The 26715-nt window shown below is 40.2% G+C and overlaps 1 long non-coding RNA gene and 1 pseudogene across 1 annotated transcript; one reads left to right on the top strand and one right to left on the bottom strand.

Annotated features, from left to right (window-relative positions):
* Nucleotides 1–13785: 13785 nt before the first annotated feature.
* On the bottom strand, nt 13786–20384 carry LOC122087966. Its single transcript, XR_006142924.1, has 4 exons — nt 19909–20384; nt 19619–19771; nt 14335–14586; nt 13786–14223 (listed from the first exon to the last, which is right to left on the bottom strand). It is a non-coding gene; the product is annotated as an uncharacterized LOC122087966 (long non-coding RNA).
* A 1753-nt stretch (nt 20385–22137) lies between these two features.
* LOC122089636 lies at nt 22138–23882 on the top strand (annotated as a pseudogene).
* Nucleotides 23883–26715: the final 2833 nt, after the last annotated feature.

The raw sequence follows: 26715 nt of genomic DNA, 5'->3' as shown, positions 1-26715 counted from the left end.
TTTTCACTTACTGAGCTAGTGAGCTCATCCCACATGTACACCTCTTTTAGATGATTTTGCAGGTCACCAGCCTAGGGATCAAGGGTCGAGCCCCACAGTTGAATTTTTCTAAGAGGATTGGTGGGTCCCCGAGGACTATAAGCACGGCACGGATTGCACGTGCGAGGGTTGTGCTGTGGGACCACAGCAGTGACTCCATACAGGGTTACTTTTTTATTCTTTTGATGATCCCTTTTGTGTACTTGATACGTGAATTGTTATTCTTTTTATGTAAATATCATACCTGTGGGCCCACATGTATTTATCTATGTACTACAATTTAGGTATCAAGTATATGGGGGATATTTACAAGTAAATTAAGTCTTCCGCTGAACTGTTGAACATTATCTTAGTTGTGTGTATAATGTGGTTAGATATTGTATTAGATGATCCTGGCAGGTTTGGGTTAACCGGAGTTAACCCTGTCACCGGTCCAATTCTGTGTGAACGTGGTGTGACAATGGTGGTATTAGAGCGTGATACTCTACAGCATACCATATAGATCCCATAGAATCTATAATAGGAAATGGGATTAGGTAAATGTAAAAACTTTAAAGAGTTAAAAGCCAAAGAAAGGAAGTAATAATAATGGTTGCATTTAGTTAACGCATTTCATGGCGTGCATGAGAGAAAGTTACTGGGAAACAATAAAAGATTAGTTAATTGATGTCATAACCCATCGAGTATGAATTTAATGAAATTTCGGCAGCATAACGGCGCAAAACAAGCTTTCCAAAAAATTTTCACACATAAACACCTGATAGACAACATATACATATATCATTGAGCATAAATAACCAATGACACCACAACTAAACTACGGTAAGTTATTAAACATACAAAACTAGCACAAGCCACCAACAAAACATACCCCCCCACAAGTAAGTCCAATTACAGGGAAAGTACAAAGAATGAGAAAAGAAAGAAATATATAATAAGATTAACAACATAGAAATAAGTGAGAAGCTGGTGTGGACGGGTGAGCTAAGTCCTCAGAGATCCTCGTCATCGTCCAATACTATTACTCCGTCCCTCCTAGGTCTCGAGCTAACGTTGAGTCGATGGTCGTAGTAGTCAAACCTCAAGTTCACCAGCTATACATCCCTCCGAAGTCAGGAAAAATCCATTGAAATGGCATTGGCCGTTGTATCCAAGTCCTCGCCCAATCTGAGGAAGGAACTCTCTAGGGTAGTCTGCCTCTCTAGGATGTTTTCCTCTCTAGAAGCACTCTCATCCAGTCTTCTTAATAGCTGATCTTGCCTATCTTTCAAGGCCTTCATAGCAGACATCATGCCCTCAAAATCAAATGCACCACTCTCAGGTGGTGGGGCTCTATGCTGTGGGCCTGCAGCCCTCGTGAAGCCAGGATTAGCACCTCTCGAGTCAAGAGGCTCCTCCTCGAGGATATCCTCGTCCACAAAATCCTCCTCCTCGCACTGAGTAACATAGTCCTCATCCTCCTCACTGGTCTCCTCCTCCATGGGAACATCCTCCCTATGGGCATTCCTCCTATCCCGGCCTCTTTGAGCTCCTGCTCTCTAAGGTACATCCATGAGAATGTGGAGACCTATCCTCAATAGATTTCCCCTGTCAAACTTATCTGCTGGAGTCTTCCCCTCCTCACTACTCAGGTCCACCCCAAAGAACTCAATGATCCTGGTAAGGATCCTACCATATGGAAACCCTCCGTCCTTGGGTGTGAGGTATGGTGCTCCATAGTCTTGAGGATGACGTAAGGTAAGCATAAGTGCTCAGCACCTCCCTCTAAGGCCTTATAAATGCAGAAGGCTAAGTAGGCTGTCATGAAGCCTACCTAGTTCCGGTGACCTCATCTGGGATCAAATTGAACTGGACCAAACAGGCAAACACACGAATCTCTGGATAAAATGACGTCTCGGAATCCGAACGCTCCCTGCTGCCACAGATGGTCTCGTAGATATGGTCCTGCGTCTCCAAACTCAAGGATGGGCCCACGGGCTTACTCTTTGGAGGACTGTAGAAATGCTGCCCAACTGAAGAGATGTCCAAAATGCTAGCCAGAGTGTCCACAATCAGGTGAATGTCCACCCCCTTTACCATGCTAGTTATCGCATACTCTCCATACTGGAAAGAGACCTCCAAGTTGCAGTAGAATCTACGAACCAGTTGCTCATAACACGGACGGTCTATGTTGAGGATAGACTGCCAACCCAGTGCGGCGAACCTCTCATGAAGCTGAACCTTGTGGAAGTCGCTGACTACCACGGTCTTCTCCATCATCACAGACCTCTTTAGGAAGGCCTGCCAGTTGGTTGCTGCCTTTGAACTTCGGAAGAGTCCCTCATCATAATCTGAAGGATCGATAAGGGCCTGTCCTGGTCGCCTTGGGCGAGGGGCTAGGGAACTAGTCCCTGCACTATTCCGTTTGGAAGTGATGGTCTTAAGCCGAGTGGAAGAGGATGCGGGTTCTTTGCCCTTGCGAGAAGACATCCTGCCAAGAAAAGAGGAGAAAGAATGATAAGTAAGGATGAGGAATAACAAAGGAACCAAATAGATGGGTGAGCAAGTACAATACATAATGTGGATTATGATAGGAAGAGAAGGGGATAAATCATAGAGAAATGAATAGGAGGAAGCCCCAAAACATGATATCCACTAGCACATTGCAAAACAGAAATGTAACAAAAGGCATATAAAGCATGGCAAGTGAGGAATGATAGAAAAACCCCAATTCTTAATGTGCAAGTTTAATCTAAGAAACATGAAAAGTCTCACAATAGAGTAAAGCTTGAAGCTTACATGTCTATGAATGAAATGCCATTGTTATACAATCTAGAATATGCAAAGACATCTTCTATTATGACATTGAGGTGCAAGGAATCCACAAGTATGAAGTGGCGGAAAGAGAATCAAAGAAACCCAACACAAAAGAGATGGATTTTCATGGAAAGAGATGGGATTTCAAGCATACATGACTTTCCATGATCTCTCCAACATTTCAAGTGCAAAACAAGCATAAGGAAACTCATTTGAGTTGTTAGTTGGGGAGAAAAGGGTAGAGATAGAAGAAAGCCCCAAATTAGAGAAAATTAGGGCACGGTTGGGTTTTCTCTCAAAAATTGAGAAGTAAATCCTAAAACTAGAAATAAATCACAAAGAAAACATCACATTTTCATGGAATCATTGTTCTATGGAAAGAAACACGGAAAAAAAATCAATATTGAGTACTACACATGGTTTCTACCTCCAAGTACACGTTCTAAGAAGAAAAAATGGGGAAGAGACTTACTTGGGAGTAGAGGAGTTGAATCTTCCCAAAATCCGCCGGATTGTTGAGTGAGATCACGAGTGGAAGCGTCAAATAACTCTCAAAAATCGCCTGAGAGAGAGAGGGTGGAAGAAATGGGAGAAAAACATATGAAATAGGGCTTAAAAGCCCTATTTATGTTCCGCCTCGGGTTGGACCAGCGGGCCAACCCGAGTTGCCCACCGGTTGGGAGAAAGCTTGAAAAAAAAAAAAGGGGGATGGAGGTGTTATATATATGATATAAAAAAAAGTGTGTGCGGCTAGCACCATATTGTCGTGTGGGACCATCATACTACTTATTGAAGCACTAGCACTGTATTTTTGGGATTAAGTTATGGTTAGTTGCAAAACATCATCCACTATAATACCCTGTGCGTTGGCATATGATTATGTGCCGATATAAATTCTAAGGTGCTTAACCAATGTGGTGTATGGTATGGTCCAGGTGCAAGGATACGATGGTACGTACTAGATCCGGAAGCAATGCATGAGGTACCTCGCGCGGTCCTCGTTCGGTTGGTCGACCACCGAATCCTAGAAGGTCCCGCTCTATGGGGCAAACCCCACTCCCACAACCTCCAGAAACCTTTGGTCAGGGTGTGGCACAAGGGGACCCACCTGTGACTACACTTCCGGATCCTACACCAGTCATCACTCCGGGTGATGTTGCTACCATAATTCAATAGTCACAACAGGCTTTCCAGCAACAAATGCTTCAGCAGCAGCAAGCATTTATGACTGCTATACAGCAATAGTTAGACCTTTCTCAAACAGGTCAACCTCCCCGGATACTTACTCCACAGGACCCACCCGTAGGGTCTGACACGGGGTCACAAGCTGGAGTTACACCTCCAATTCAGCCACTCAGCACTCCTCCGTATATGGTGCCCCCTCCATACCCATATTATCCGGTATATGCACCTAATTACCCGTCGACGAATAATACGTCAAAGGTAGTGGAATCTTTCAAGAGGAATTTGTCACCTGTATTCTCTAAGGTGGGAAGTGATCCTCTAGAGCCGGATTAGTGGATCCAAGAGCTGGAAAAGATATTTGAGGTGATTGAGTGCACTAAGGCACAGAAACTTATTTGTGTGGGGCAGCAACTCAAAAATGAAGCCAACTCTTGGTGGCAAGCCTCTAAGCCTATATTGTTGGCTGCACATCCGGAACCCACCTGGGAACAGTTCAAGGAGTTGTTCTTGGCCAACCACTACCCTCGTAGTTTCAGAGACCGTAAAGAAATGGAATTTATGGCCTTAACTCAAGGGAATAAGACTATCCTTGAGTATCAGCAGCAGTTTGAAAGCTTGTTCCATTTTGCCCCCAGGCATATGAGGTCAGCTGAAGAAAAGGCTGTAAGATTTCTGAAGGGATTAAAGGCATCCATTGGGTCAGTGCTTGAGGTCTTAGATTTGACAGATTATAGCCAGATTGTGCAAAAGGCTAAGACCATGGAAGATAAGCAGAAGGGAGAACAGTCCCTCACACCTGGATTGTGGGAGAGGACAAATCCATTTTCGGACATGGGCAACTCATCCAAGGTATACCGTGGGTCGTATAATTCTGGGCCTACATATAGACAGCCCTATAGGCCATCTGGCTACCCTCCTTAACTAGCTGGTGGCTTGGGCTCTACATCTTTTCGCCCGAACACTAGTACGGTGCCTACAGGCCCAAGGCCGCCCTGACCTCCATCTACAGCGGGTCAAGAGCAGAGGGGCCCCGCCCCAGTTTCGACATCACAGATCCATTGCTTTAATTGCCATTCCTATGGGCACTATACTAAAGACTGTTGGGTCAGACCAGCCTTACCCTCTAGTCAGCCCTCTGCATACCGACCTCCCTTAACTCGGGGGAATCAACTACAGGGAAGAATGTATGCCTTATCAACTGAGGAAGCTGAGGCCAGCAAGGAAGTGGTAGCAGGTACATTTTAATTTAAGATTTTCCTTATGTTAAATATTGATGACCTGCTGTACTTATATGCATTGTTGCACTAGGTGTTCTGCCTGTATCGGGCATACCAGCCTATGTCTTGTTTGATTCAGGGGCTACACATTCATTCATATCTAAGAGGTTTGCTGAGAAACTGGGTATGTCACCCAGGACACTAGATCATGGGATGATTGTTAGTATGCCTACCGGTAAAGTTACACAGTTGAAGGAGGTGTATGGGCCGTGCCCAGTGGAAATCAGTGGGAAGAAATTGAATGCACAACTCATTAAATTCAACATGCAGAATTTTGACGTTATACTGGGCATGGATTGGTTATCGGCCCATCGAGCTAATGTGATATGTGCTGAAAACTAATTAGGATGACAGATGATGAAGGAAAAGAATTGGTATACTGAGTAGATAAAATGAAACGGGCTAGAAAGGTCCTCGTCTCCGCTCTTCAAGCGGTATAGTTGTTGGAAAGTGGATGTCAGGGTTACTTAGCATCTATACTTGATGTTGATGCAAAGGTTACACCACTAGAAGGGGTAAAGGTGGTTAAAGAATTTCCCGATGTCTTTCCAGATGATCTGATGCATCTACCGCCTGATAGAGAGTTGGAATTTGCCATAGACTTGATTCCTGGAGCAGCTCCAGTGTCTAAAGCTCCATACAGGATGGCACCAGCCGAATTGAGGGAATTACAGATGTAGTTGCAAGAATTATTGGAGAAGGGGTTCATTCGCCCAAGTGTTTCACCTTGGGGTGCCCCAGTATTGTTTGTCAAGAAGAAGGATGGCAGTTTGCGTATGTGCATCGATTACCAGGAATTGAATAAGCTAACCATTAAGAATCGATATCCATTGCCACGCATTGATGATTTGTTTGATCAACTACAAGGTGCAAGGGTATTTTCAAAGATATACCTTAGATCAGGCTATTATCGGCTCAAGATAAAGAGCGACGACATACCCAAGACAGCGTTCAGGACTCGGTATGGTCACTATGAGTTCCTAGTATTATATTTTGGGTTAACCAATGCACCAGCAGCGTTCGTGGATTTAATGAATCGAGTATTTCACGATGTCCTCGATAAATGGGTAATTCTTTTTATTGATGACATCTTGATCTACTCCAGGACAAAAGAGGAGCACACTCAACACTTGAGGATGGTGTTACAGAGGTTGAGAGAACAACAATTGTTTGCCAAATACAGTAAATGTGAATTTTGGCTTGAGCAAGTTGCATTCTTGGGACACGTAGTGTCTAAGGCCGGAATCGAGGTGGATCCTGATAAGGTGAAAGCAGTAGTAGAATGGGAAAGCCCTAAGAATGTCATTGAAATTAGAAGCTTCTTGGGTTTGGCTGGGTACTACCGGCGCTTCATTGAGAATTTTGCTCGGATCTCAGCACCAATGACTAAGTTAACCAAAAAGGGTGTGAAATTTGAATGGGTAGAGGAATGTGAGAAGAGTTTTCAGGAATTGAAGAAAAGATTGGTGTCGGCCCCTGTGTTGACCATCCCTGAAGGCACAGGTGGAATGACAGTCTACACTGATGCTTCTAAGGTGGGGTTGGGTTGTATTCTCATGCAACGCGGTAAGGTGATAGCGTATGAATCCCGACAACTAAAGGAATATGAGAAGAACTACCCCACTCATAACTTGGAACTAGCAGCAGTCATTTTTGCCCTAAAGATTTGGCGACATTATGGGGAGAAGTGCGAGATATACAGTGACTATAAGAGCCTTAAGTACTTTTTCACCCAAAGAGATTTGAACATGAGGCAGAGGAGATGGCTCGAACTCATGAAGGATTATGACTGTGACATTCAGTATCATCTTGGCAAGGCTAATGTAGTGGCAGATGCGTTGAGTCGGAAGGCACAGACTATATCGCTCTCACACTTAGCAGTCAGCCCACCACTCGTACAAGAGGCAACGCTAATGGATGAAACCCTCTTATATGAAGGAGCAACCTTAGAGCTTGAATATCAACTAGAAAACCTTAAATGGTTGGTTGTATCCCTGGCGGCTCTACAGGTGCATCCGTCTATTAGGTAAGAGGTGATAACGAAACAACCTTTGGATCCTGAATTGCAGCGGATCAGAGTTAAGATTCAAGATCAAGCAATGAATGACCCTGATTTTGTTTTTAGGCAGCAATGGGGCATTGTTGTTTCGAGGAAGATTGTGTGTGCCCGATGATTTGGATATACAAGACAAGATAGTGCAGGAAGCACACAGCTCCGAGTACTCACTCCATCCAGGAAGTACAAAGATGTATAAAGACCTTAAACAAAATTACTGGTGGCCTAGCATGAGAATCACAATAGCCCTGTATGTGGCGACTTGTCTTACATGCCAAAAAGTAAAAGCTGAGAGGCATCGACCTTATGGTACTCTTCAGTCACTCCCAGTACCAGATTGGAAGTGGGATAGGATTACAATGGATTTCGTCACCGGACTACCATGCACACCTATGGGAATGGATGCGATATGGGTGATAGTTGATCGGCTTACTAAAACGGCTCATTTCATTCCCATCAAGACCAAGTTCTCTATGGCCAAGTTAGCACAACTCTATATGGATAACGTGGTGCGCTTGCATGGAGTGCCAATGAGCATTGTGTCAGATAGGGACCCAAGGTTCACTTCCAGATTTTGAAAAAGTTTCCAGCATGCTTTGGGATCGCAATTGAATTTGAGTACTGCTTTCCACCCGCAGACCGATGGTCAGTCGGAGCGAACCATAAAGACATTAGAAGACATGCTCAGGGCGTGCGCAATGGAAATGTGTGGTAGTTGGGAAGAATATGTACCCCTTATGGAGTTTGCCTATAACAACAGTTACCAAACTACAATTGGGATGGCTCCATATGAGGCATTATATGGTAGGAAGTGCAGAACTCCTCTGTATTGGAATGAGGTAGGCGAACGCCGAATGTTAGGACCTGAAATGATACAGATGACTTGTGACAAGGTCGATGTTGTTCGAGAAAGGATTAAAGCAGCTCAGTCACTTCAAAAGAGCTATGCAGACAACCGCAAGAAAGACATTGAGTTTCAAGAAGGAAAAAAGGTGTTTCTCAAGATCTCTCCTACTAAAGGGTTGCAAAGATTCCATAGAAAGGGTAAGTTGAGCCCGAGATACATTGGCCCATTTGAGATCTTAGCTCGGGTCGGCTCAGTAGCCTACATGCTTGTTCTACCACCCTCACTGGGGAATGTTCATAATGTATTCCATGTATCCATGTTGAAGCGGTATGTTCATGATCCATCGCATGTATTACCCGTGGAACCAGAATATCTAGAAGCTGATATGACCTATGCAGAGCAGTCAGCTGAAATCTTGGACCGAAAAGTGAAAACCCTTCGCAACCGCTCCATTTCCTTCGTAAAGGTGTGATGAGCTAATCATTCACTTGAAGAAGCATCATGGGAGAAAGAAGATGAGATCCAAGCCAAGTACCTCATCTTTTCGGATAACCAGGTACACCAATTTCGAGGATGAAATTTTCAAAAAGGGGGGGTAAATATAATACCCAACTTTTTAAACCAGGTCTAAATACACGGTTGACCCGGTTTAACCATGCAGGACCCGAACCAGAGAGGGTTAAGGCGGGTTCCTTATGGACCATGATGGCAAGGGTGACTTTGAACACAGGTTGGCCAGACAAGTCCGAGCCAGTGCCAGAGGAGATGGGTGTGCCCAAGCCGTGCACATGCACGTATCATAAGGTCATGTTCGGATAATGTTGGTATGTAGCCGTATCCGAAAGTGCATACGTATAAGATACATGTCGAGAGTCGAATTCCATCAAAATCCCACTTGTTGGCCAATTTTCGACCCTCAGGTGGGCGGTCACAGGTGGGCGCATCCGCCCACCTGTGTGATCCACCCATGAGGTTACTAGCTGTTTTAAAAAGTATAAATAGTATTATTATGTTTTTCATTTTCTCATTTATGACACTCGGGCGTTTGGTGAGAAGATTAAAGAGGAGAGAGAAAATAAGGGAAAAAGAGAACGGAGAAGAGGAAAAGGGAAGGAAGAGGAAGAAGAAATGGATTTAAGCGGTGCCGAGGTTTGATCTTTCCATTCCGACGTCGAAAGAATGATCCCCAACACGAGATCTACGATTAGAGGTGAGCAAAGGCTATGTTTCTTACACTTTCACCAAACCCAAGTAAAACCCTTGATTTGGGTAGAGTTCCTTGAGATCTTGTAAATCCCCCTTGAGATGATGAATCTAAGGTTTGATAGATGGTCTATGTGTTGATTTTGAAGGATTTGAAGAAGTGTTTACAAGGTTGAAGAAGCATTTGTGATTTCTTGAGCTAAGAAGTGATTTTGAGGTTTTGAAAGAGTTCTTGAGCAAAGAAGGTAAGATGGCTTCTCAATCCTAAAATCTAACTTATATCTAGGTTAGAATCATCTTATGAGACCTTGAATGTGTGAAAAATGGGTTTGAAAAAGCCCCATTTGATTCCTCAAAGGTTGGAGAAAGTTTCAAGAAAAATCGTATTTTTTCGCCCTCTCAGGTAGGCCAAGACCGGTGGGCCGAACGGCCCGCCTTAGGGCACCGGCCTGAGAGGGCAGGCCTCGGCCAAGACCGGTGGGCCCCTATCGGTGGACCGACCTGCAGGCCGACCTACCCGTCGGTCAAGACCGGTCGGTCAAGACCAGTGGGCCGACCCGCCCACCTGTGAGACCGGTGGGCCGTGACAGGTGGGCTGTCCGACCCACCCGAGAGGCCCCCAACGTGATTTTTGTGTCCGAATGTACCCAAAACGGACGTGCAACCTTCTTTTATGATTCTAAACATGATTTTGTCATCAAATCTTATTAGTTTTGACCTCAAAGTGGTGAAATGCTAACCCCATTCACTTATGATAGGTTCACCGAAATTTACGTTTCTCGTGCCGGATCTCACCCGTACCGGGCGTGAGTCTTTGTACACAACAAGTAAGTGGGGAGAGGACGTTTGGCCTCATTTTAAGGCTTGTTTGACATTCATTAAATTGTATCTAGACTAGCCATGTCATCATGCAAATTATATATAGCTTAGCCATCCTCATATTATTATGACATGTGTGTTGTGTTTATTTTCTCAATGTCAAATGATGATGTGATTATGTGATGAATGATGACATCATTATGCATAATGCATTAATAGACTAGATGCCGTAGTCGGCTCGAAAACGAGTGCATTGGTGGCCTGTGGAATGGGACGCGGTTGCACTATACAATCGTACTATGTGATATAAGAGCATGCGGTTTAGGATTATCATCTTCCCGTGCTATGACCCTTCCCAACAGGGGTTGAGGTGTTGGGTTACCATTTGGGGGGAAGCAGTGGTCGCGGTTGTTAGGTCACTGTGGCGGTTAGACATACGCCCAGCTCGTCATTAGGACAGTCGACAACCTCGGTGGTATATTCAAGAGGGCCAATCACACTGCTTTTAAATTGTTGGAGTCAGCACCTTTATTTTCTGTCATTTACTTTTATGTTGAGAGCCGGTGGTCGGCATGCTTTACTTTTCTGAGTACTCACGGTGGGCCTTCTCCAACAACCCTATGGGCATATTGCAGGATGGAGTTCGCGGCTCGTACCTGGAGTATACGCGCACTGTGATTGTAGTAGCACTAAACCAAAGACTTAGTAATGTTGTTTAGGTGGATGTGATGAAAAATGAATTGCATAGCATATAGTGCATATGGTTGTGATTGTTGTGTGGACTGTTGTGTGGTCCTCCTTTTCACTTACTGAGCTAGTGAGCTCATCTCACATGTACACCTCTTTTAGATGATTTTGCAGGTCACTAGCCTGGGGATCAAGGGTCGGGCCCCACAGTTGAATTCCCCGAAGAGGATTAGTGGGTCCCCGAGGACTATGAGCACGGCACGGATTGCACTTGCGAGGGCTGTGCTGTGGGACCACAGCAGTGACTCCATACAGGGTTACTTTTTGATTCTTTTGATGATCCCTTTTGTGTATTTGATACATGAATTGTTATTCTTTTTGTGTAAATATCATGCATGCGGGCCCACATGTATTTATCTATGTACTACAATTTGGGTATCAAGTATATTAGGAATATTTACAAGTAAATTAAGTCTTCCGCTGAACTGTTGAACATTATCTTAGTTTTGTGTATGCTGTGGTTGGATATTGTATCAGATGAACCTGGCAGGTTTGGGTTAACCGGAGTTAACCCTGTCACCGGTCCGGTTCTGTGTGAACGGGGTGTGACATCAATGGCAAAACTTCTTGTGATATTGTATGTAAGTTGACTTTTTGTACAACAATTCACTATATTTGGTGGGAAAGAAATAAAAGGAGATGGACTTCCTCTTCCCGTTCTATTGATCAAATATAGAATGCCATCACCTTTGAGGTGAGGAATAAAATCCTTTATAGGTGTGCCAGGTGCCCGAATTCTTTTAGAAATAGGCACCTTGCTTTGGCTTGGGACCTTCCACTTGTCTCCCCTTGCCCCTAACTTTGATGAAGCCTCTTTTCTTTTGTTTCCCCCCTCTCCCTTCTTTTAGTGTACCATTCTTTTCTTGGTATGTAATTTGCCCACACCCGTAGTTTTTCTTGTATCCCCCTTGTTGGTTGTTTTGTCCCCTCCCCTTTGTTCTTCATTTGTTTGGGCTTCGGCCTTTGGATAGCCTATGGCTTGGCTTTGTATTTCCTTTTTTCTTTTATTTAATATATTTTCATTCACCCAAAAAAAAAAAGTTGTGCCTCAACCCATTATATCTGTCATTCGATAAATATTTGGACCACCTTAATAAGTAATACTCTTTTGCGAAAGATGCATGGAAACAACAAAAGCTTCTTCTTCCATCCAATAAATTTTATTTTTAAAAGAAGATTATTTTTCTTAACAAAAGGTCTCTTTTATTTTGATTGATAAGATAGAATACAATCTGTTAGTCCTAATATAGCGTCACGTGCCAAATACCAAAAAGAAACACCCTTTTGACTGAAGAAAAATGGGTTATATTAAGCTTCCTTTGTCACTTAAAAAAAAAAAAATTAAATAAATAAATAAATAAATCTTAAACCCCTCCATGTAAAGCAAGCAGACAAAAAAATCTTAAACCCAAACCCAAGATTTTAGATTTTCTTAGATTCATCTCAAGTCCTTGTACATCAGCATAGCTAGGTAACTATATATATATATATATATTAATGAAGTCCCAAACCCCAGCCAGCTAGAATCCATTCAAACCAGGCCTAAAGTTAATAATACCAAAAGATTGAAATACGAAACCGAGTCTCCAGAGTCCACTCGGCCTTGTTAATTCCATGGAAGTAGCTAGTGGGAATGAGGAGGAAAGATGTTGGAGGATAGCCCATAACCATGGTGCAAAACAGGAAACTTATTACAGATCACAAGTTCACAACCATGTGAAACATGTACAGATGTATATGCCATGATCCAAGTGGAGAATGATGAGTGAAGAGGTGGCCCTGGCCCTTTTATTATTGGGTTTCAGCTTGCTTAATGGGGGAATATTCGTTATAGAGAAAAAAGTGAAGAATGGTTGTTTGAAAGGAAGAGAAAAAGGAAGGAATAGCATTCTAAAGCTTAAATATAAAAATGCCAGCTTTTCCAAACACCTAGGTGGGCTGTGGATGTGTAACATGACATTCCATTCCAGCACTACCCCACAAACACACACAAACAATCGCATTAAGCTTTGCTTTCTCTCTCTCTTTTGCCTTCCTTTTTGCAGCTTTGGCTCTTGTGTCTCATGTTCCCCGGGTAAGGAAGACTAGGACCCCCCCCCCAACAATTCTCTCTCTACCGGCTCCTCTCTGGGTCATTCTTGGCTCAGATCATTCTCTTAGGGGGCGTTTGGTTCGAATTATCCATCGGACCAGATTCCAGGGATTCAGGATTCTGGATCTAACTCATATGAATGAGTTTCTTTGGAATAATTTCCTTTTGGTAAAAAAACTGTTTGGTTACCTTGATTCTGTCACTGGATTCTAAGTGGAAAACTGTTTGGTTACCCTGATTCTGTCACTTGATTCTGAGTGAAAACTGTTTGGTTACCCTAATTCTGGCCATTGATTCTGAGTGTAAAACTGTTTGGTTACCTTTGAGTCTTTGAACCCATGTTCTGTTGGAAAAAAAAATCCTAAAAACAAAACCAAAAACTAAAATTTGTTCCACACATGTACTTTATTTTTAATTTTTTTCTTTTTCTTTTTTATGGTAATATGTGGAAAAAAAAAAAGAGTGGAACTCGTGAACTATTAAGTTTAATAGTGTAGTGCAGTAATTTATTTTTTTTATTTTTTATTTTTTATTTTTTATCTTTTATTTTTTTTGTAAATTGAAGAGGACAAAAAGAAGAAAATTACAAGGCATGATTGCATTATAGTTCATGTAATCGAAATAGGTATCGTGTATCATATACTTCAGATTTGAAAATTTCCCAAACTAGCGCATGATTCGGTTTATGAAGATAGATATGATTCAAAGTGGGTAGAAACAATAGTCTCCAATGACTTATACAAGTAATATAGGTCCTTAGGACCAAATGAAAGAAGAAGCATATAAAGGTATAATATAGTACTGAGTTCATCCAGGTACTAGTAAATGATAATTAAGTCTTTCTATCTAAAAAAAAAAAAGGATAATGAACTCTATATCATTACAATGGCTTCGGACTTTTCTTTTCCAAAAAAATCCATCCTACATTTTTGTTTAAATCAAGCTTCTTGACTGCGTCAAGAACATCTCTCAACATTCTCATATGACCCTCCGATTCTTTTATTGCACGGTTCAAGTATCATTTGATATAGTCTGATGAAGGGGAAGGAGATGATGAAGTTGAGGTTTCCGAGCATAGGGACCTAGGTGGAGTCTGGTAAGTATCACAACTTGGGCTTGAACTTGAAATTCATTCGAACATTCCACAACCTTTGTTTTCAACCTATAAAACAAATATAATCATCTTATAAGAATACAAGGAAATAAACATTCAAATCTTAAACATCTGAAAAAAATAAAATTAAATTAAATAAAAAATTTAAGAAATTCATACCCTAGTTGATTGTGGACAACACCAAAAATATCGACCATAATTTACACTTGTTTTCGCAGTTCTGACCTTACACTGACCGCTCCCACACTCACACATCTTAAGATGGTCAACCCACATGAAGAAGGGGCAACTCATTGAACATTTAAAAAATTTCCTTCCCACATGTGACCCTGACTTAGAAGTGAAAACCAAGCAATCTTTTCCACAGTAATCACACTTTGCAATAGCACAAGCGGACATATTCGATGTCACCTGTAAGTTAACACAAACATTTTCAAGAGAGGAAATATGCATAGAAAATACTATTAAGTACGCCCCTCATCTGAGTGTGATGGACAAAAAATAGGAGACTTTAATGGTACAAATTTTATACCTCCTAAACAGGAATTGAAACTGATATACAATGGTGGGAAAGGAAAGAAATAAAAGAAAAAAAAATGTGATCAAGATTCACCTCATCTGTGTTCTTCAATTGTTGCATGCACCTGTCTCTCCATCACTTATCATGAGGAAGGTTATAAGGACAAAGAGTGTTAAATACATGCCATTTCTGCTCTCTCTCACCAATTTTCTCAATGGAGTAATTTGGGTCACCTATGCGCTCCCTATTTATACCATACCAAAAAACCCAAAATATTATGACAAATAAGAATGATGTTGTCCATACTTAAACCTTGAAATCATTCAGAGAGGAACATACAAAGAACCATTGTCTTAATATTTCTTAAGACTACATGCCACCATTGTCACAGACTTAACATAACATCAAGTTACATCAACCAAACAGATGCATTTTCTATTCAAAAAAACCATTGTCTTAGAGTGTCCAAACACTTCCTTTTGTCACCTCAATTCTTCTCAATCTCTGGCAAGTACATATCTCAAGCAGATTTCGCCTATCTTCTACTCTTGTTTCCAAGAAGATAATGGCAGAATTCTTCTTGGCCATGAAATATTCCTTGGCCTTAAACTTTTGTTGGAAATTGAGATATGGAATGGCATCAACAACATCTATAATTGCTCTCCCAAATTCAGACTGAGATTCACTCATTACCATCTTTTCGATTAAGTTAGCAATCGATTTCAATGGACTTACCACCTTTTCAGCTGCACCCTTCTTCCTCTTTTCTCTACCACTGTTGACAGACACACGAGGTCTTCCTTGAGAACGACTAGTACTACCAATGGGAGTGGAAGGAACACTTTCTTTAGGTTCAATAGGTTCATAGTCAACACCATCATTGTTCCCTATTCCCTCAACCTGAGTACCAGTCACGTCCATCATAACTTCAATGGCAGCTTCAGAGGGGACTGTTGAATCATTCCCAGTTGCCATTTCTTTCCTTAGCAAAGCTTCAACTTCAAGGTGAATTAGGAGCACACTATGTTCTTTCCAATACTTTTGTTCTTTTTTCTAGCAATATAAAAGACAATGTCAATGTGCTTATGTTTTAAGTAAGAAAAAAAAAACACAATTATATAGAAATTATAATTTAAAAAATTCCATTATACCCTATAGTCATTCCAGAAGTGTTGAGGAGCATCAAATCTCATATCAGATGCATTCCAACCCAATCCACTTTGCTTTTGTAGGTCACCCAATGCTCTAAGCCTTTGCTTCCAAATCCGGAAATGGTTTCTCACTTGTTCACAGTCGTAACTAGTGAATAATTTCTCTTTCAGTTGGTTGGCAATTTCAATGAACTACTATTTTTTCAGTCCATTATCTCCACTCTTACCACTCTTGTACTGCTTCAATACACACTCCAACATGTAATGAGAAACGGTACTAGGCTATGAAGCAATGTCCCGTGACCTACTATTAGAATCTCCTGTTGGTTCCATCACATCAAAATTAACAAAATACACCATAATACAATACAATGTGAGTATATTTCATAAATACCAAGTAATAATAACAATTACTAATTGGGAAATCTATAGACCTAGCATTGCAATTTAGTTAATAGTCCACATACATGCATCCCACAACACATAATTTTAAACAACAAGTAATAATAACAATTACTAATTGGGAAATCCATAAACCTAGTATTGCAATTTAGTTAATAGTCTACATACATGCATCCCATAACACATAATTTTAAACTAAGTAATAATAACAATTACTAATTGGAAAATCCATATACCTAGCATTGCAATTCATGCATCCCACAACACAAAATTTTAAACTAAGTATGTTTAAGTTATACAGTCATCCCAAACCATGCAAAAAAAATTAAAATTATCCACATCAGAAATACATTCCAAATAGATACTCAATCAATAGAAAATATTTCAGTTCATAAATATGCAATCTGAGTAGGACAAATCGTCTGCCACCCAATCAGCCCACATCTGGTCTGCAATTTGTTCTCGAAATAGATCCCAATCACCATTCTCCTACACATGATCCTCTCCATCAGAACTATCGTCTTCAACATCATCATTTACTTGGTGAGGGGTAGATTGGGTATTAGTACTATCTTCTTCACCCTCTTCATCCTCTTCATCAAGCCATCGCTCTTCTTCTTCAACATTATTCTGTGTAAGAATGTGGTTGTGCAACAGTACACATGCCAACACAATTCTTACTTGTGTTTTGAAAGGATATTCTGGTTGGTTTTTCAAGATCTTGAATCTTGACTTAGGAGGCCAAATGAACGTTCAATCACGTTTCTTAATTGTGAATGTCTCAGGTTAAACAATTCCTTTTTATCACTTGGTGACTGATCACAATTTCTCTACTCTTTCAGATGGTATCGAACGTTTCGATATGACCGTAAGAACCTTGCTTGGTTAGCATACCCAGCATCAATGAGATAATATTTACCTCGTGGCACCACCAATTTTTCGTCACCATCTCTGTGCAATGCATTGTCTAAGATTCGAGCATCTGATGCTGACCCTTCCCAACTAGAAAGAATGTAAGTATATTTTATGTCAAAGTCACAGACAGCAAGAATATTTTTGGAAATATCACCCTTTCTATTACTGAACCTCGGATGGTCGCTTAGATGCACCCACGCAGGGATATGGGATCTATCTATGGCTCCGATGCAATCGTTGAAATAAGGGTAAAATCTTCCTTCATTACTTGTTATTCGATGATGTACTGCGACACTTGGAGGTTTCAATAGTATCGGATACAATTTAATTATTACACCCAATACAAGGTTAAAGTACCGACTTACAGTCTCACCAGAATGTCCAAACTTGTGTGCAATGACGCGGTTTTTAACATTGTGTCCTACTATCTGTAGAAACATAACTAGTTGTTCATTCACTTGCACAGATCTGTTATCCCTCAGTAGACCTTTCTCCCTAATCAAATGACTTAAACTGAAAAAATCCCTCTTGCTTAACCTTATTTGTTCTCGACAGGTTTTATCACTGTGACCGATAATTCTCTGTCTCAATAATACCGCGTAGGGGTTCACAGCAGTATGGCTCTTTGTTCAGATATTTTTTGATATACTGGTCTACTGCTATAACAACAGCAGTTGCAGCAAAGATTATGATTTTCCTTCACCTCTTGTAGCCATCATCAAACTCCATTGTAAAAATAAATCTACATTCAAATTAAACAAATAATAAATTGCTGATCATGATTAATTAAAATGTTATTTTATAATTTTTTAATACAGGCACTCAAACCCATGATTAGTAAACTTCCAGTGTTTACCAATCATAAAAGTGATAATGGGATAGAAAGATCCAATATTCAGTCACATATTGTTGTTCATTCAAGCAACATTCAATGAATAATTTCATTGCAAACAGAGCATCAATAGGAAAAGAATAGCAACAGAAAATCTACTGAAATGTAAATTCCCAAACTTTGATTCACAAATCACTATCAATATTGAGGACAGACAAAGCAACCACTTCCTTCCATAAACATACAAAGCAACACCAAATCCATGCGATTTTTCAACTTATTTGACAACCATGACAAGAGTTCCTGTTAGAAAGTGATTGTCTAAAGTTAAATGTGTTTGATGAGAATTCAAGACAGAATTTTGGCTCAGTAATCTTATTATCAATGGGCAGAGCTCAGGCATAGGCTCCAGATCCAATAGGCTAGTGCACCCCCTTAACCCCATCCCAAAGGACCCAAACCCATCCAATTGCCCAAACCATGAACCTGCTTAATTACAAATGGATGAAGCATGGACATGCCTATCCCAGCCCATTTAACAATCAGGTAGGTCCAGGCTAGCCATATAGATTGAATCCCCCAGATCAATCTAACACTAACAGTGGCCATTGTCTCTTTACTCCAAAAATAATTAAGGTTTCTATGAAAAAAGACAATAAATAAGGGATAACCTAATGAAGAAGAAAAGGGTAAAAGCAACAGTACTTTGAAACTCCTGGCTAGGAGTAAGACACCAATGTATGGATGGCATCATTCAGAAAATAAAGTACCAGATTACCGGTACAACCAACAATCTCATTTGTTTTTCCCTCTATATTAAATGGGTAGATATTCAATAACATGAAAGATATGCGTTGATACTTCAAACCTGATCACTGACATACCTCAGAACAGCTGATGCAACTCAAAACATAATTGTACCTTTAAAGAGAGACACAATCTACTAAACGGGAGCTTTTAACTTTGGTTTGGGTATCTAAAGGATGGGCCATAATAATGAAAACAACTATGCTGATCTTAGGCTCAGGCGAATCTTCCAGTAGCACCACACAGATGTTCTGTTTTAACTGCCACTGCTACCGCTACTACAGCAGAGACCCATAGATTATGGACATTTTAATGGAGCAGATGTCCACAAGGTGCTGCTGTCTTCTTCAGATGCCATCTTCTCTTTCTAATGACTATTCCCGTTATTGGTGAACAGAGAAAAAAAAAAACCTATTCTGGTTGTCTGAACTATGCAACAACATCATGGGAAGCTGTAAAATCTGCTATTTTTTAAAAGACACATCTCTTAAAAGTGTTGACAAAATAGGAAGACATTTCATGAATTTATACACAAACTATTTCTATTTGTAGAAATATATATATTGGAATAAAAATACCTGCCACGGTTACTTCATGAATCAATCCATAAACAAGGAATCTAAAACATGGAACATAAACAACTATCATGCAAAACCCAAATGCTGAAAACCTATCAATATCAACAACGACAGACAATGAAAGGAAATAGAACTGAGAAACTTCCAAATCCCACACAAACATAATATAAATGGCTATGATTAGTAGAATTTTAAAGGATAAAAGTCAAAAAAATCATTAAACAAAAAATGAAATGACCTATTTGATGCAGAACCTCCTTTAGCTACTACAGAGAACTTGCTGGTCTTGTGGAGTCTTGAATCTTCCTTTTGTTTTGGAGGGAATTGGTTAGACACTTCAATGGCAAAGTTTCCGTCTCAGAGGAATAGGGCAAATCGAGAGCAAAGAAACCTGCATACAACAAAAACAAGTTATCCGAGAGAGGAGTAGAAGCAAAGGGGGGAAATAACTGTTATGCTATATCTGAAACTTCAAATCCCCAAATTAGGTTTTCAGATCTTCGATTGAAGAGGATTTAAGGACCATACCGCAGACTTCAGATGGATTTTGCACTACCATCGACAGCCGATCGTCTAAGCCAAATGTGTAAACCTTACACAGTGAAGTAGAAACCTAAGAGGCAAACCCTAGATATGAAGGTAACAACATAAAAATTAGAAACCTAAGCTCAATAATATGAGTAAAACACAGACGAAGAACAAGAAGAAGAAAACACATAAAGAGGATCAAACGCACCTTGAATACAGCATTGGTTTTCAGATGGCTATCGGCTGCGATTGTCTTCCATGCAAAGCGGGTAAATGTGTGACAAAAGAAAGGAAATCTCACCTCGCGTTTTCACTTTCACCGGAGAGTGTCGATCGGCTTTTAGCGAATGAGGGTAAAGTGAGGGAAAAACCCAATAAAAGTTGATTCACTCTGATTCTCTACCTTTTATATGAACCTTGGAATCCCTTGACTCGATTCCGGATTTACCTATTTAGGTTAATCCACTTGAGTCCTAGGTTTTAGTGTAAATGGGTGATTCAGTTGAACACGCTGACTCCGGATCAGTTGCTTTAAAATATGAACCAAACGGTTTAATTTAAATGAGAACCTGAATCCCTGGAATTTGATCCGATGGATAATTCGAACTAAACGCCCCCTTAAGATACCATGCAAACCATGTCATCTACACACAAGTCAAAACCCCCATCCCTCTACACCATAATTATTTCAAGCAGTACCATATGAAGGTACTCTATAGCTTTTGGCAATGAAAATTATAGCAATGAAGAAGGGAATACTTGAGAGGACTACATCACATGCACATGAAACATGTTACTAACTAATAGGAATGAGATTTCATCTTGGCCATACACGTGTACAAATGAAAATATTTGGCCATTCTAATTAAAAAAGTTTAATCTTGATTAGGAAAAATTATTGTACCCAGTGCACAAGGCCTCCATATAATGTACATAATATTACCCCCGCTTTACTAAGAGGTTGTTTCTTTACTCAAATACCTCACCACTGTGCCGAGGCGTGCCCTGTATTTAATCCTGATTCAAATAGTTTGTTATTGGTTTGACTCAGTGGAATCATCTTGAGTCACCCTAAGTTCTCAGTGTAAATCAGGTTAATCGGAATCAGCCCTGGATGTATAGAAACAAAATTATTGATGGAAACAATCCTCCCAGTACATTACTTCATGGTAGGGAGGGACTTCCCTTCAATCTCTTCAGGACCACCACCCATGTGCATAGTATAAGGGAGGCATGATCAATTTTCTTATATCCTTAATTTCAACCCCCCAAAAAAATATTGTTGAATCAAATCAGAATCCATTATGCCACATATATGTATTGATGTAGGCTCGGATCATAGGCCAATCCATCAACGAGATTGTCACATGATCAGTTTTTAGGTTTTGAAAATTTCTTGGGTTAATTTTGGTATGCCTTTCACGAGAAACAAAGAAAGATTCTATGGAGTGGAGATGGAGTAAATTTGGAAACAAAGATATTGAACAACAACCTTTACCCATTTTGGATTTCCCTAGTTGGAAGATTTTACTTTAACAATTGTCAATTAAGTAATTTAAATTGGGGATCGGGATCCTCTGTCGCGCAATACAGCATGTAGTGCAGATCCAAGGGCTGGGAGCCCCTTGGGCTGCACTCCCATGTATTGGGCTGCATGTCTGAATGTTCCCAGCCCTTGGATCTGTGCTACCCTACAGAGGAACCCGATTCTAAGGCAAAGCTATATTTTAGCAAGGAACTTACCTTGGTAAAAGTTATTTTGATTAGGGTTTTTTTCTACACAATCTCAGCCCTAAGAACTTAATTAGATGGATGGTTGAGATTGATTAGGGTTTGTTTAGGTTTTCATTTTCTTATAGATATATAATGCGAGAACAATGTAAGGGGGTTGAATTATGGATTTTTTTTTTTTAATATTGTACTGACTGAGTACATCCCATTATCTTTCGTTCCTACAAAAATACTATAATCGATCCCCACGTTACCGAGATTACATCATGTACTCTGCTTTTTAAGAACAATAATATTATCACTAACTCTAGTTCTTGAAAGGTAAGAATGATAGGGTGGGAAAGGAATTTTCAATTATGATGAGAGCAAAATAAGGAAGGAAAGGAGGGGCTGCTCTGATAACTCTACACTTTATACTAACCTTCTTCCTTGTGGCTGCTTTGTGCATCATCTTCCTTGTGGCTGCTTGTGCTTTGATAAGGTTTCAGCAATGATATGATGTCGATGGAACAGAAAATCACGACATGTGACTCAGGTGTCGTCATGTCATGGGACCCCCAGCCCACAGATCGATCATTGCATGTAAATTCCAGGCAATGGTAACTATCATCCACTCTGCTCTGCATGCCGTGGGAAACCAACAACACATATCAACCCATGGTGAAACCCATTAAAGTCTCAGGGTTCAAACATCCCAAGTAGGATATGTTGTACACTTCTGCAACATCTCACTCCATGTCCATATCCATATCCGCAAGTCACAAATACCGATCGAGTTTCACTCCCTCTGCCAATTTTAGAAGGGTCCTTGTTAATGCACGTGGAACCATTCTCTCTCTCTCTCTCTCTCTCTCTCTCATTGGAGATAAAATCATAGTGGAACGGGAATGGGGCTTTGGTTCCTTAGCATCATATTGGCCATACAATGCAAAGGCTTCCGGATCCCACATTTAGATTGGGAACACAAGATTGCTTTTTAAGGCACCATACGATAAGATAAAAGTGAAAACAAAAATCACTAATATATAGGGAATGAGATGCATGAGTCACGAGTGAAAGGGAGGAGTAATTGCTAATTAGAAGGGAAGCCATCCGCGTCTCCTTTTATTTAAACCCTTTCTCACTACTCTTGATTATTCATTCTAAATATTATATCCATTCACTCCTTTTTATAGAGAGAGAGAGAGAGAGAGAGAGAGAGAGAGAGAGAGAGAGAGAAGGAAGCCAGGTTAAAGAAAGGTCCATGGAAGCCAGAAGAGGACTTGCTTCTCACAAGATACGTAGAGACTCATGGGGAGGGGAAGTGGACAACTGTATCAAAGAGATCAGGTGACCCTTATATCTCACACTCCATGTATATTAAATGTTCACTAAATATTATTTGTTTTTTCCCCTCATATCCTCTCCTGGGCAGGTTTGATGAGAGGAGGGAAAAGCTGCAGACTTGGATGGAAGAACTATCTTAGACCAAACCTAAAGCGTGGAGAGATGTCGCAGGAGGAGGAAGACCTTATCATCCGTCTCCATAACCTTCTTGGAAATCGGTAACTTGGTTCTTTAAAGTTAAAAACCCTGCACACAAAGAATGAAACCAATTGATCAACCAAAGACTACTAGCTGACCATTTTTTGGGGGGTGGTGGTGAAGGTGGTCATTGATTGCAGGTCGACTTCCTGGTCGAACCGACAATGAAGTAAAGAATTAATGGAACACCCATCTCATCAAAAGGTACCCTCAATGCATTAAGAGTAGGGTAAGCTTCAAGTCCAGTAGTAACAAGCAGAGAAGTAAAATCTCCCATCCACCCATATGTGTCGAAGATAGTAATGAAAAGCAAGAAGCTGTCACCACCGATAGCAGCAACAGCAGCTGCCACGGCGGCCCTGAATCCCAACAGTTGCCCGCCGGCAATGGCAACAGTGGCGGAGGGGACACAGTATATGACGATCCATCACTGCCACCACTCTTGGACTTCAGTTCCATTAATGTTTGGCTAGAGTCCTATGAAAATGGAGCAGATCAGAGGTTGTCTTGGATAGAATCTCCTTTCTACTTCCCCGAGGACAGTATGTACCCAACTTTTGTACCATATAATGCATAATAGGAGTCATTACTGACGGTTCAGAACTTCCACTACCATTTGAACTGTGTCATACTGTCATGTCTCTCTTGTTATCCGTTAGTTTTGTGCTGTCATCGTCCACGATTGTTTAAGGTTGGCACTTGAGAGCTCTTCCTTCGAAGATTACAGAACTTTGTGTACGTAGAAGAATATAATACTCACATGCAATATCGTCTTTAAAAATTACATAATTGTATGTAAGTATAAGAATAAAATACTCTCTAACCCTTCTAACCCTAAGGCTAGCCGAGTTGGAAAGGAGCCTTCGCCTCAGGAAGTATGTGGTTTTGAATTCAATTCCTCAAAGATAAGAACCATCCAACGAGGTAGCAAAAAAAGGGAACTTACATTATTTGTGGACACCCGACATCTTACTTCTTTTGTTCCCTCAACTCAAATGGTGAAGTTTATAAGAGTGACAGCCCAGTATTCAATCATCATCATTGCATCTGATAGTTCTGGACTACACCTAACAGGTGTGATCTAATTTAGATGCTTTATATATGTTGTGCCATCCTGCTTTTCAGCCGGTCTTACTTTTTAACCGGTTCGAGTCATGGTTTGTGGTATTGGTATAGCTGATCCTATATCGGTAGATCAATACAGAGAAAAGGTGGAATGATGAAAATAAAAAGATAAATAAAAAAATTAATTAATTAATTTTTAAATGAAACAAGGGGCAAAGCTGTCCAATATAGATTGATCTGCGATACTGTATTCAATTTCGATTACTAAATCCCTAGTTCGAATCCTTGTATTCTATAGCGGTATACATAATTATTAATTATTGTACTTGTAAATGTTTAGATCGGGTTTTAGGTTCAATACGTGTATAGGGGAAAAATTATAATTGTGTAGAGATTAAGATTTTTAGGGTTTCTTATATATTGTCTTTGTGGACAAACCCTAGACATGAATAAGGCGAAATTATATTATGAGGTGGAGAGTGATGGAGAGCTTTTCTCATTCAGTAAAAATATCTCTAGTTGTCTCAGGCGGATGTAAGCATTCGTGCCGAACAACGTTAAATTCTTTGTGTTAAGTGTAATTGTTTGTTTGGTTTCTTCCTCGTGCTTGTTCATTCATTCTCAATAACTGGTATCAAAGTGGGGTTCTGCCTATCCTCGTAAGTAGTGTCTAGGGCACTTGCTAGACTATGGAACATTAAAGCCAACCTACTAGGAGGTCTTGGGTTTAAACATCTTGGTTAACTAAGTGATGAGAAGCTTCATCCCGTGATAACATTAGATTTTATGAAAATTTTACAACTAGTCAAAAGCATTAAATGGGATTTGAAAGTAAATGATTCCGTGTCTAGGATAAATCTTAAATGTTAAAACCCCAAGGGTTGCTCAATCAGCAAGGGACCATGCCTGAAGAAGCGGGGACCTAAGTTAGATTATTCTTCACTCCTTCAAGCCACCCACTCATGGTCGCTTAGTTCTCATGGGCCTTGGGCTTTCCTGGTCCAATGTGGCTCCAGGATCATTTATGGGCCAAATGTTTGCCTAGTCTAACGAAGGGTGGAAAAGGTTCTAAAACTAAAAGTCTTTTAAAGGCTATGTTAAGTTGCAAGTGAGATTTAAAGGAAATGAAGCAAAAAACTTAAAGAGTAGAAATTTTTGTTCATTACCTCACATGATTGTTTAAACTACTTAAATTTCTTACCATATTCAGTAATAATACATTTTACATATATATTTTATTTTACATTCTAAAACAAAGACTTCTGGATGCAAAAAGTAAAGTGAATTTTAATAACCAAATATGACACAATTTGGAGTATAGTCCACATGGGGTAATAATTACAAATTCTTTTTTTTTTTAAGTTTGAAAATTTCACTTACCTTCCCTTTAATTTCACTTACATCTAAGTGAAGCCAAAATGTCGGCCACTTTGGGTGTCCCAGTTACTCATTTTCAGGGAAAAAAATCCTTAAAAAATTAGTCATTAGGGTATTACTTCCATGAATTTATTATTATTTTTTTGGGTAAATAAACTTATCTTAATGAATTACATATTTTCGTCCACCATATATGGAATGGAAGTAGCTAGGCAAAATCGTCTTGCTCGAAACAGACAGGGTTTTCCTAGCTAGAGAGTTAGCTGCTACATATTTGCTCTCCCTAGGAATAAATTGGAAGCTACATTCCATGAGTTGATACTCAAGCTAGCTAGGCAAAATCGTCTTGCTCGAAACAGACAAGGTTTTCCTAACTAGAGAGTTAACTGCTACATATTTGCTCTCCCTAGGAATAAATTGGAAGCTACATTCCATGAGTTGGTACTCAAGCAATTCTATCTATTAAATTCTTTATTTATTTATTTATTATTATTATTATTATTATTTTTTTTTTTTTGAAGATTTCAGCATTATAAATTATGTGATTTTTTTCAAATGATGTTCTAGGTGTGCTCAGTTGTTGAGCTAAGTGGTTTCTTCTTATGCCTACTGGGGGCTGCAAGAATCACCCATAGAGCTCAAGGGATTGTATGCATTGCCGCAAGATCGCAAATGCTGGTAACTTGTGCCTCTGCTACTGGATCAAACACTACATGGAAAGACCTACTTCCGGTAGCCAATGGCGCTGACCCACCACCACCGCCACTGGCCTCAAAATGTTCAAGTGATTCTGAGTCTGAGGTTCACATCTCAATCTCATCACAGGACATAACATCCTTCCAAACCAGGCAAACTTTAGGTGGGTAGCAATTTAACAATACAGTAACATAAGTTATGTTTATCCTACCTTTCTTTGTAGTGTGGTTCTTATTAACTCAATCATGGATGCAGTAACATATTTGAAACACAACAATGGGGGAATCACATTGTTTAGGTTCGCGCTTGACCGTGGATTGCTTCATACGCTCTTTGCTTTTGAATTTTCTCGTGTTATGGATCTTGAGCAAGGTGGTTGTTCTTTCTCGATCAAGTATATTTACAGACCTGGTT

This window comes from Macadamia integrifolia, chromosome 9 (genome assembly GCF_013358625.1).
Source record: "Macadamia integrifolia cultivar HAES 741 chromosome 9, SCU_Mint_v3, whole genome shotgun sequence".
Classification (NCBI taxonomy): domain Eukaryota; kingdom Viridiplantae; phylum Streptophyta; class Magnoliopsida; order Proteales; family Proteaceae; genus Macadamia; species Macadamia integrifolia.
Note: the sequence above shows the minus strand (reverse complement) of the source record. Positions and strands in the feature narration are given on the sequence as shown.